The sequence below is a fragment of the Etheostoma cragini genome, chromosome 17 (genome assembly GCF_013103735.1).
Source record: "Etheostoma cragini isolate CJK2018 chromosome 17, CSU_Ecrag_1.0, whole genome shotgun sequence".
Classification (NCBI taxonomy): Eukaryota; Metazoa; Chordata; class Actinopteri; order Perciformes; family Percidae; genus Etheostoma; species Etheostoma cragini.
The window spans coordinates 2,819,760-2,831,758 of record NC_048423.1 but is presented as its reverse complement, the minus strand read 5'-3'; the positions used below and the strand labels follow the sequence as shown (position 1 = coordinate 2,831,758).

The 11,999-nt window shown below is 39.7% G+C and overlaps 1 long non-coding RNA gene across 1 annotated transcript in view; it reads right to left on the bottom strand.

Annotated features, from left to right (window-relative positions):
* Positions 1–7,431, bottom strand: part of LOC117960793 — a 27,227-nt gene extending 19,796 nt beyond the window's left edge. The window contains exon 1 of the long non-coding RNA XR_004660227.1: positions 7,420–7,431. This is a non-coding gene — a long non-coding RNA (uncharacterized LOC117960793). The remainder of the gene's footprint in view (positions 1–7,419) is intronic.
* Positions 7,432–11,999: the final 4,568 nt, after the last annotated feature.

Genomic DNA, 11,999 nt, shown 5'->3' with positions numbered 1-11,999 from the left:
CATTATGAGTCAATTTTCTGGGTTGATGACTCTTCACTGCTGTTACACGCATTTACCGTTATCCTGTAAAAAAACAGAAGCCAGCCTGCTGGGCCGATATGAGTTGGGTCGTGCAAACTCATCCCACAATACACACAAAGAAAACAAAAAGCACAGTTCCAGAAAGTAACTACATTTATTGTGCACTGCATGACTAATGGATTGCGCCTGCCCTGTTTGTACCTGCGTTATCAAGGAATAGAAAACACTTTGAAGGCCGACTGTTCTGCATTTAAACATTAATCACATGTAACAAAACTTTGTTGAAATCCAGGTAGCTGCTACTTTCTCACTTTTCTACCTTGAACAGCTATTCTTCTCTACACGGATGAAAGAAAGTGAGACGCCGTGAAAGTCAGCGAGATACACACTGACTGTCAAAATGACACAAAGAACCCAATCACATTTTTAGTCATTGTGTGCACAGTAGAAAAACACAAGTGACCGACGCAAGTGTCTTTGCTAGTTTGATACTGAAGCAGTTGTCATTGTACCATCCAGTGCTTGCGTCATTTAAATAACAAATCTTTGCGCCCATCTTTGCGCCCATGGGCGTGCTGGTCTTACAGGGGGGTGTGTTCAGGTGAATTCTTGGCATATTGCCATCTTGCGAAAGCAACAAAAACCTAAAGTTGATAGCATTCAATAGCATTTCAGCAGCATTTCATTGTTTTTAATTAGTAAAATGCGCCTAGACTTATGCTCAGCGTGCGCAGAATACACTTGTTAAACACACAGGGAAGCACAGCAGCACACACACATGCAGAAGATTAAAAAGATTACAAATAAAAGTATTACGGTGCAAATCCGCCATCATCATAGCAATGTGCCAAGGTAGAAGCGCGCCTGTTTTTTTTCAAAGATAATTTTTTGGGCTTTTCCGCCTTTAATTTTTGACAGGACAGCTAGGTGAGAGAGAGGGGAGAGAGAGGGGGAAGACATGCAGGAAATCATCACAGGTCGGATTTGAACCCTGGACCTCTGAGTTGAGACATAAACCTCTCAGGACTTGTGCGCCTGCTCTACTCACTGAGCCTACCCGGCCACACGCCTGGCTTTTTAAAGATGACACTGATTGGTTCAATGCATATTTCGCCCAAAACACACCTATGATTAATAAAGACACTCCCTTTTAAACCATGCGCCCGGCACACAGACCGCTTGTTTCCCGCCTTGCCCTTAGATTGTTAAAATAGGATCCATGGTCTTATGCTTATACTAAGATGTTAATTTTTTGGAGAAGGTGAAGAGATGAATGTTAACGAAGCATCCAGCAGTGACCTGAGAGGATCATTACGTCATTATCTCCTCCTGCATGTGTGGCACGGGCATTAACAGGAGAGCTCTGCTCATTGGTATTCTCTCTCTGCCCACTGGTCTTTACAGTAATGAACATGGCCCTGTCATGATGGGATTACTTATGCTAAGTTGGTGGTGATGTAACATTGTTGCATAGCCTGCCTTTAGCACCCTTCTGACAGGATTTGTGTCTCTTTGGGGAAATGTGGGGATTTTAATATTCAAATCATTGTTCAGTGTATCATGTTAATCCTGTCCTGAGATTAAATTACAGCCTCAAACATTTACTGTTTTTTTGGTCCCTCAATGATTTAGATTCTGTCTAGATATTGAGCTGGTGATGTAGAAGTACCTGTCAATATTTGTTCATGAAGAGCTCCACTTACTGAAATTTCATAAACTTTGCACACGTTTGGATCTATTGACGGTGCAATGGAAGAATTTTAAACAGTTATTGGCAACCACTTTATACCATTTATACAAACAGTCCTGATTGGAAATCCAAGGGAGAATACATTAAAGGTTTCTTAGCTGTTGTTTGCCTTCATGTACCTGGTATTATGTCTATGTCTATAAATGTTCAAATACTCGGGGAGGAGTCCATTTATTAAGGAACGTGGCTGCAGTGGATTACCCACATCCCCCCAAATATTCACTTGGTCCAAATGGGGATTTTGTTTTTTAATTTAAGTATAGAGTTGCAGTTTTAGATATATAGTGTTTCATAAATCCAGATTTAACTAACACAAAAAGTTTTAAAAAATACAAATGCTACAGAGTGTTATTTTAACATCTAAATATGACATCAAAGAAAAGAAAATAAGAAATAGTGCAGAATTAATATTATGATTGCACATATTGAATAGCAGCATTTAAATAAAAACAGTTGTAGACTGTTTAAGATTACACCGATTAATCACTGGGGGGTCCGATTCCAGAATACATCTATAGTATTACATTTTTTTATGAATTACAGTGTTCAGAATGTGATGTTAGTGTAATTAAACAGCATGGTCCAGGATGTGTGAAAGTTCTGTGTGGCCACCATGGAAAACATTACCAATGAGAAGATGACGTAGCATTATGAGCGACTAAGGGTAGGGCGAGTAGTCTGGTTGGAAGGGGGAGGTGGATTGGTCAAACACAGGACTATCACCTGGACCAGGGATCGTGTCCCCTGGTGTAATGTTTCCTAAAGTTCTTCTTTTCCTCAAGCCATCCGTACCGTTCTTCCCGTGTTTCACGGAACCGCGTTTAATTCACTGAATTCTTCTGTGGGCCCATCACAGAATATTTTGCGTTTCCGTGAAACTGCCACAGATTTTGAGTTAAGGGGCCGTGTTTATTTCACGGAATTCTGTGAGCTCAGGGTTGAATTAACAAAGGACGCCAGAGTTCAGGTTATGCGTTCAGTCTCTATTATGTTTAAAGATGAAGAATGAAGGAAGAAAGTATCCATAAATACTTAATTCCTAGTAAAGTAATGCTAATGCTCTCCATACAGGTCCAGTGATTTTCTCCTGATACCCAGAAACATTAAAGTCATCCTGGGCCATACCAGAGAGAAAAATGTTCAATTAGTGTAATCTTCCTACTGCTAATGACTAGTATTTTCCAATGTGCTATTTTGCAATGTCTGCACATTAGTGTGTGTTTATCTGCTGAATCCTTTACGTTTCCACGCTTTACAGTGCTTCAAACTTGTATTTAATCTTACTTGATGTAGCTGTCCCATGGTGCACTGGTGCACTGCACAGCTGCAACCTCTCCTCCTCCTATACAGCTGCACAACGTGACAAGATGCGAGCTCATGTGGAGGGATACAAATGTTTTACTAACTTTAATATGCATACACATTTATTTAAATGTCAGGGTTGTAGCCGCATTGCAGAATACATTTCCAGAATAAAAATCTTCAAGTTTCTGTGTGTCAGTGTCCCCAAAACAAATTTTCCGCCCTATTGTGGCAAGGAAACATTGTTTAGAATACAATAAAGACACTATCATTCGTTTGCTTCGGCAGCCAGCCACGGACAACTATTTATCATTCATAACACATCATAGAGGAGGTGAGAACATCTCTGAGCTCTTAGCACCTTCCTACTGTGAGCTGTGAGCTAAGGGGTGTTGTGTGATCCCATAATAACACACAGGCTTATTAGCAATGCATTGTCAATGTTACCCTTTATCTGCGTCTCCAAATCCATCATATACATGTACTGTAGAAGCATCTATCCATCCATTTATCAAAAAACCCTGTAACCCCCAAAATACAAGCAACAGCTCTTAATGTGATTTCGCAGACTACAGGTTATATATAGATCCAGTCCTACGTGCATTCAGGGCTCAGTGTTACATACATTGGGTGTTAGTGGTGGTGGTGGTGGAAATAAGGAAGGTGTGAAATGTGTCATGAACATTACTGAGCATGCACATAATTCCTGAAGCTAAAACTGACAGGGCTCGCAAAGATTCCTCCAGACTTAAGTGATCATTTAAAATAAAAGGGTACTAAACACTAACAGTAGAGGGAATTCACAGAGCTTGGTATCAGTTTATTTCCCCTTATACACACAGCTGTTCCCACCAATTATTCTTGTTCTCTTCGTGTCTTTCTTTATCTCCATGTCCCTTTCTTCCCTCTACTCTCCAGTTGACTTTTCTTGTCTTTTGCTTTCCACCGCTCAAATCCTTCTTTTTCTCTCGCCTGCAGTCTTTTTGAGTTTTTCTCCTTCAGTGAGTGTTCTGGATGGTAAGTCAGAGCTGTTAGAATGAAATCAACCTCACTTCTGCTCTGTGTGCGAATGTGTGTGTGTGTGTGTGTCCACGGATGTGTGTCTGTGCACATGCGTGAGCAAGCAGAGCTGTTAAAGTGAGATTGATCCATTGGCTCCACCTGAAAGGGGTAGAGAGGTCGGCTGAGTTTAATTTCTACCAGTTTGGCCCCCCCTCCCTCTTAGAAATGCCGACAGGTTGGCTTAGTTTCTGTTGCAGCAGACTGTCAGCTTCCTCACGGAGAGTTTGGCTAGGTTTCAATCCTAATAGTTTATCCCCATTTTTATCAGGCAAACTTGTGCCATGTTTCAAATCCCAGTAGAAGGGCAGACTGGCTGGCCTGTGTCAAATTATTGCTCCTTTTTATTACAAAGGGGCCATGAGGTTGGGTGAATTTCTTTCCATGTAGCTGGTTCCTGTGAATCATGACAGCCTTTCTTTTTCTGCGCCCGACTCTGCCTTTAGTCATCACTCATTTCATCATGAAGCCAAATCTGTTCATGTTTTGCCTTCCTCGTTTTGATGTGAATTAAATCAACAGCAGCATTTTTGCCATCCCTACCTGTTATAAATAAATACTTTACACTGCATAATATGTACAGAGTTTGCAATGAGTTGTTACCAAGCAATCTTAAAAAATCCACATCTGAGGCTCTTGATTGTTGAGTGGGTCTGCACCTGCGATGTGTTAAAGTATATAAGGATATCATAGTATCGCGCACACAGGAAAATGGACCCACAGATACACGAGTCAGGCACGTAGAATTCAATGATTTATGAGCAAGCTAATAAAGCAAGGCAACTGTGTCCAATAATCGGCAGCCAAAGGGAAATCCAGGAAAACAGGCAAGGGTCAAATTCCAAGGGAAACTCAGGATAACCGGACAGAGGGAAATACGTTTGAAGGCTGAACACAGGGAAGCAGACAATCTCGCACTGGAGGAGACTGAATTGAAATACACAATACCAAGGAGACAAGGAGACACATGTGCAACACATTAGGGCTGGGACATGTAATCACACAGGCGGGAAAATATACAACAGGAAGTAAAACAAGACAACACAAGTGAGAACCGAGAACCTACAAAATAAAACAGGAAACAAACTAAAAACAGAAACTTGACACAGGGATGAAACCTGACACATAACTATAACTATATGACTATAAAAGCATGATAAAGAAGGACAAAGAATTACAAATCAACATTATCAACATTTACACTTTAACTCATCCTTGTGCCTAAAGGCTTAGTGGTATGAAACCTTTCTGAAACACAAACACTCTGACATTTGGTGCCCAGGTCTGCGCATCTTGACTATACTACCTTAACGATTTCTTCTGTCTATGCGGCATGTCTGGTGAGTGTTACAGCTGACAACTAAAAACCACACGGAACATCTGTGTGTTGAAAGTTTAGGCCCGTACCATGCACACATCAACCTCCCAGTTTCCAATCCATGTCAAGAAAGTTAGGTAGTGATTGGCTGAATACCAGCCAAAGTTGTTCCAGGGTAACAGTCATTTCAGGTGGTAAGCAGAGCATACTGTAATTAAAAGCGACAGAATAACAATTGAACAGGCATTAAACAGCTTACTCTGAAGACAAGACACAAAAAAATAATAGCTCTTGGATACAGAACTGGATGGTTGTCATAGATTTAATTTTTTTCTTGAACACCACTATTATCTTTTTTTAAATGATTGTCAGGCCACAGTGCTACTAGCTGCCACTACCAAGATAGTCTGGAAGTGAAGTACAATAAGACACAGTATAATGACTTTACAGTGTGGTAAAGTGCTCTGGGAGAAACTTGTAATGACTCAGGGGTAAAGAGAATGAAGAAGCCAGGACATGGAGATGACATTAACAAAGACAAATGGAAATATTAACACAATTCATACTTAATGAGTCGAAATAAAGAGAAGAGAACTTAGCTTTTAATAATGAAAATGTCCCTGTTCATCTTCTCTACATTATCTGCTTAGACCTATTGCATACAAGCAGTTAAAACACACACACACACACACACACACACACACACACACACACACACACACACACACACACACACACTCTCAGAAAGATAGATTCCTACACTTTGAGACTGTAAGAGCTGTAAGCTTTAGGCACAGACAGATACACGTACAGCTGTTAGCCTTCTGGCCGTTCTGGTGTCTACATGCTTAATATAACCCACAATCACCCAGACCTCACACACACACACACACTCACACACACACACACACACACACACACACACACACTTTCTGACAAATGAGCGACCCATTCACCCCTCCTCTCCCTCATTTCCTATATGGGAGGAAATACAATAAGTGCTCACTGCCATTTTGTCCAATAGACTTTTAATGGACTAGTTAATTGTGAGATAATTAAATAGAATTAATCAAAGGGAACTTCCACTACTTGGGTCTAAGGCGTAATCATATTATTTCCAACAATCAGTCTTGTGTCCCGGAGTTCATAACGCACATGTCGTGCACACATGAAATCACTAAATGTAACTACCCCCCCCCCCTCTCTCTCTCTCTCTCTCTCTGGAGCCAATGGAGGCCCATCTCTTACAGACCCTTATTTAATTCAACCAACTGCAGTGTAACACTTTGAAACTGTGATGTATAATCGCAGACTGTTTCATTCAAAGACCACCGTGAGATATATTTGTATTTTCCTAACAAAATGTTTCCAAAGGTCACCATGGAATTTTACGTTAATGCCAAAGAGCTAACTTAAAATGAAAGGTACAGTTGAAGCAATCTTCTAAAGATTCAGATAAAATAAATTCATGAGGCCCAAATATCTATCCAAAAAACCAAATACTTTAGTATGCTTTAAGTGCTTTAGAGACCATCACAACTACTGGATGCCCCAAGAGCAGCCCAACACATTTAGCAAAATGTACAAAAAAAGTACTCATCATGCAGCAATTTTTACATTGTAATTAATATTAAGATGTTCTGGTTTTACCACTTAAATGTACACATTTTATACATACACGTTTCCTACTGGGCGGATTTGTAGTACAAGCCTGCATTGATCAAATAAGCATCCCTTTTTTTAATGATAAATAAATGTAGTGGAGTCTTTTTGTCTGTCTTTGTTTGTGTCCTTTTTCAGATGTCATGTACCATTATTCACAATTTCTTCTTTTTATAGTTCATGATCAGGACACGCACACACACACACACACATATCCCCTTGTGGATAGTTGTATCTACTTGGTCCTGGTTAGCATTTAATAAACTCACATCCAGTTATTTGTATGTGATTAATTTTGAGCAGTAACACCCTAAAGGAGGTTGTTTGTGCTTTCATCTGTTTTCACTGACTAATAAGATGCTCCAGAATTGTCTGTTTTTATTCACTGCCTATGTCAGCAAAGAATGTAGACATCACACACTCATACACAGTCACCCATTGAAGCACACACACACACACAAACACCCAGTCTGGGCGGATTTGCATAGATGGAAATTTCAGTGTGCATTAAGTGTTTTTTCCAGAAATAAACAGGCTGCGCTAACAAACAGTGCCATGTATCTTGTTGAAAATGTGATTAAAAGACATGATTTGCAAAACGTAATACAGACAGACACACACACACACACAATCACACACATGCAGGACTGTGAGCATGTTAGCATCTCTTTTGGAGAAATCTTAGTGAATGCCACGCTGACTAAAACCTCAAAAAAAGAAAAATCGTTTGATCTTTTTGAAGGTTAATATTCTGTTTTTTAGATTGTTGATCCAGTCTCATGTTGAGTCATGGGAAATTTCAAGCCAGGCTGGAGAAAACAACAAACTGAATTGTCCTTGCAAGGCAATGATAGAGACACAGTGTGGCACAGAGGGAGAGAGGAGTGAAGAGGCTGTGAAAGAGACAGAGGAAATGATGTGATGAGAAGAACCGATCCAAAAAAAGAAGAAAATGTTAAGCAGCAATGAACACTGAGCAAAAGGGCACAAAGCGTTCATAAAGACAAATCTGTCTGCATTGTCAGTTCATACTATATTTACTGTCACTGTGTGAGAAAATGTTTGGCTTGTGGAGAAACTGCTATTGGTGTTTTTAATGTCTCCTTTTACTTCTTTCCCTCCGACTTTAGGAGTTGGAATGGGGACATTGTTGTCATTTGACATCTTTTTGCGTCAAATTGAGAATTTGAAACGAGGACTATTAAAGTTATAATTCTAAACCAGCCTCATGGAAACAAATATTCAATGCTGAAAAGTTTTCTTTTTGCTTCTTTCATCAATTCTCTTAACACGCCTTGCATTTATCATTAAGATTAATGCTCCAGCACCAGCGCTGCTTTAAGGTCCTAATTTCCTCAGGTCTCATGGGATAATGCTAGTTGCAAACTATTTTTAACATATGGTTTCATTTGCACATAATTTGTCACAAATTGAGGAAGATGAGTGTCCAAACTGTTTAGTAATGAGATCGGTTATATAAACTTGCTGGATTAAAAAAAAGTACATTCTCCATCATGCACCCGGATCACATACAGAGATAATTTAGGGAGCAGTTTATACAGACTTGGGAAGGCCAAAGACTAGAGAAGCAACATAAAGCAAGGGGCTGTGCACCAAATTCTATTCTTGAACAAACTATTCTTAATAAAGGACAACAAATAAAACTATTGTAAACTAGAGTCTACACACAAGCTGACTGACACATTGATCTTGAAATTTACTGGATGTCAAAGATTCCAGGCTTCACGCTACTTCCCTGCTAACCACCTCAACATATAACATGTAGACTATGAGTCAGGAACTTGGATTACAATATCCGCAGATCACTGGCTGTCTGGTACGTTACACAGATCATTGTTTTTACTTTTCTTCCTGGTACTTCAAATCTTCTCGTGCTGAGTGGCAACTCAGCAGGTAAAAGCTACAGTAAGATAAACCCTAACAATGATCTGACAAACAGTGTGTGTGTGTGTGTGTGTGTTCATTAGTAAGATCCAGCCCTGTCTGCACTTTTTTGTGTATATTAAAATGTCACTGTTCTAGAATGTGTTTTTATAAAGACAGATTTTCCTCTGCATTGCATCTTTTTGTTTTGGTTGCGTCATCAGAGATTTGAAGGTATGAAGAATGGGGCCCACTCAAAAGTCCATGAGCGTCATATTTTATTTTCTCTGCGTTTAATCATTGGGTTTCATATTTATAGGATTTGGGCACAATTGGACTATACTTTAGAACCATAAAGTGTGAGCCGAAGCTTTTGCTTTAGGTCTGCTGGCACCTACAATCAGTTTGCAATTTCTTCTCTATTGCAAAACAGTTGAAGAGCAGACTTTTAAGACTAAGTTCAAAAGTTTATTATGAAAAATAGCTACGTCAATAAATGTGAGTGTTTTAAAGTGACATTTCCATTTACACCTGCTTATGTTGTATGTTAACAAGATGTATAACTCATGCTAAATTTGATTAACATGCCTGGGAGAACTAAGACTATCTGCAGCTATCCACTGGGATGGACACTACAGTTCAAGGATAAGACTGAACTTTGTTTTGCACCATTCCCGGATTGCCTCGTCTCTTCTGCCAGCTCCCTGGCCGCATCGCTCATCTGTCAGCTCATTGGTTCTCTACCACTACAGGAAATCATTCCTACCACAGGCAATAAAACTCTTTAATACATCATCACTGGGTGCTAGAAACGACCCGGAGACTCCACAATACTGCACTAAGTGCAACCTGCACGATTGGTTTATTTACATTTTAGCGTAATATTTAAGTAGTTCCACATTTTGTTTCCCCCTCCTGTGTGTGTATGTATGTACATATATATATATATATATGTTCTTATATTTTATTCCTATTATTATTATTATTTCATGATTTATATGTATGGACATTTTATCCTAGTATTTAATTTACATTTATATTAGGTGCTGTGTTACTGATGTATGTTTGCTGCTGTAAAACCATAATTTCTCATTATTTTGGGATCGATATCTATCTATCTATCTATCTATCTATCTATCTATCTATCTATCTATCTATCTATCTAAATCTGAGTCACAGCCACAACCCATTTTCAGTAAAGCTATCTAGCAACGCATTTACAGTGTCAAGATGTGTTATGCTACCTAAGTAAGGTCATTTAATCAGCACTGAATAGTAAGTAATTGTCTAAAGGTAAAGACACTTCGGAGAAATTTATGAGTAAAAGTCTTATATTTTTGGTGCCTTGTTGCTGTTGCTTTTTTCAGCACTAACTTACACTACTTGTCAGATGGATATTAATATATCCATTATAAAGGTTGGCATTTTACAGTGCTTTTAGTACCAGACTTTCTTAAGACGAAGAATGCCCGATTTACATAAAAGCTGACAGACAGACAGACAGACAGATTATATTGAGAGTGCAGCTAATGCAGCTGATTTCCAAACAGATAATCTGAGCGTATTGTGTCCGGAATAACTCACTATTCTCCTTTTTAGGGTGCTATTACGTGGTCTGACATGTTTTCTATAGTGTCCAAATTGTAATTCAAATTTGTGTAATACATTTGAGGGCACTTAATGTTTTTCACCGTGCACTGTAATAGTGAACATTAATGCTAACTACATTATTAAAATCCACAATGCGTTGCAAATTTTTGTCACCTAGCAACCAACAAGTAATGTAAATTCATGAAAATTACAGCTTGCAAACAATTTTGTAGGTAAGGGGATGTCAAATATCTAACTAAATACGGTATGTTTGTGAGAGCCTGGGTCTGACCGAGGTTTCTGCCTAAAAGGAAGTTTTTCCTCGCCACTGTCGCACTGTTGCTTGCTTTGGAGGAAACTACTAGAACTGTTGGGTCCTTGTAAATTCTGGAGTGTTGTCTATCTGTAAAGTGTCTTGAGATAACTCTTGTTATGAATTGATACTATAAATTAAATTGAATTGAATTGAATTGTTTTTACCAAAGCATCCAGTCAGCTTCCCACCCCTGTGTGCATGGCATCAAAGCCTGGATGTCAACCAATCTACTCAAACTGAACAGCAATTAAACAGAACTCTTGGTTGCGGTCCCTAAGGCGCTGCTCCAGAAGGTTGGAGATCTCATCCTGCATGTTGACGGGTGAGCCATCTGCCCATCTCCTGAGTTCTGCAACCTTGGTGTAATCCTAGACTCCAACCTCTCTTTCCATAATCACATCAAATATATCACCAAATCTGCTTTTTGTCCTTTTAAAAACATTTCCAGACTCCAGCCATCACTCTCTGACTCTGTGGCAGAAACCCTCATTCATGCTTTCATAACCTCCCATTTGAACAACTGCAATGGAGTCCTGTCTGGGGTCCCCAGCAAAACCCAAGACAAGCCACAGTATGTCAAAAACCCCAAGGTCCTCACCCACACCAAGACCTGGCAGCACATAACACCAACCCTCACCCACCTTCACTGGCTCCCAATTAAGTCCCGCATCACAAATAAAATCCTCCTTCTCAACTTCAAATCCCTCCATGCCCTCCCCACACAGTACCTCTCCAGCCTCCTCCATCCTTACACCCCACCCCGAAACCTCTGGTCCTCAGACGCTGCCCTGCTCTCCTTTCCCCACACCGGACCACCTTTGGAGACAGAGCCTTTAGTGTTACAGCCCAATCGCTCTGGAACACCCTCCCTGCAGAAAAACTCCTGAAACACCACTTGTTCACCACCGCCTACAACCTCAGTTAGTATAGCCACCTTAATTCTGTAAAGTGTCCTTGGGTTTCTTGAAAGTTGCTGTATAAATAACAGTTATAATTATTGTTTTGGAAGGATAAAATAATGTGAAACTAATACAGGCAAACCATGGTATTAGAGGCAAACTCTGGATTTAACTGGATGTTTAATTTGTGCGACAGCA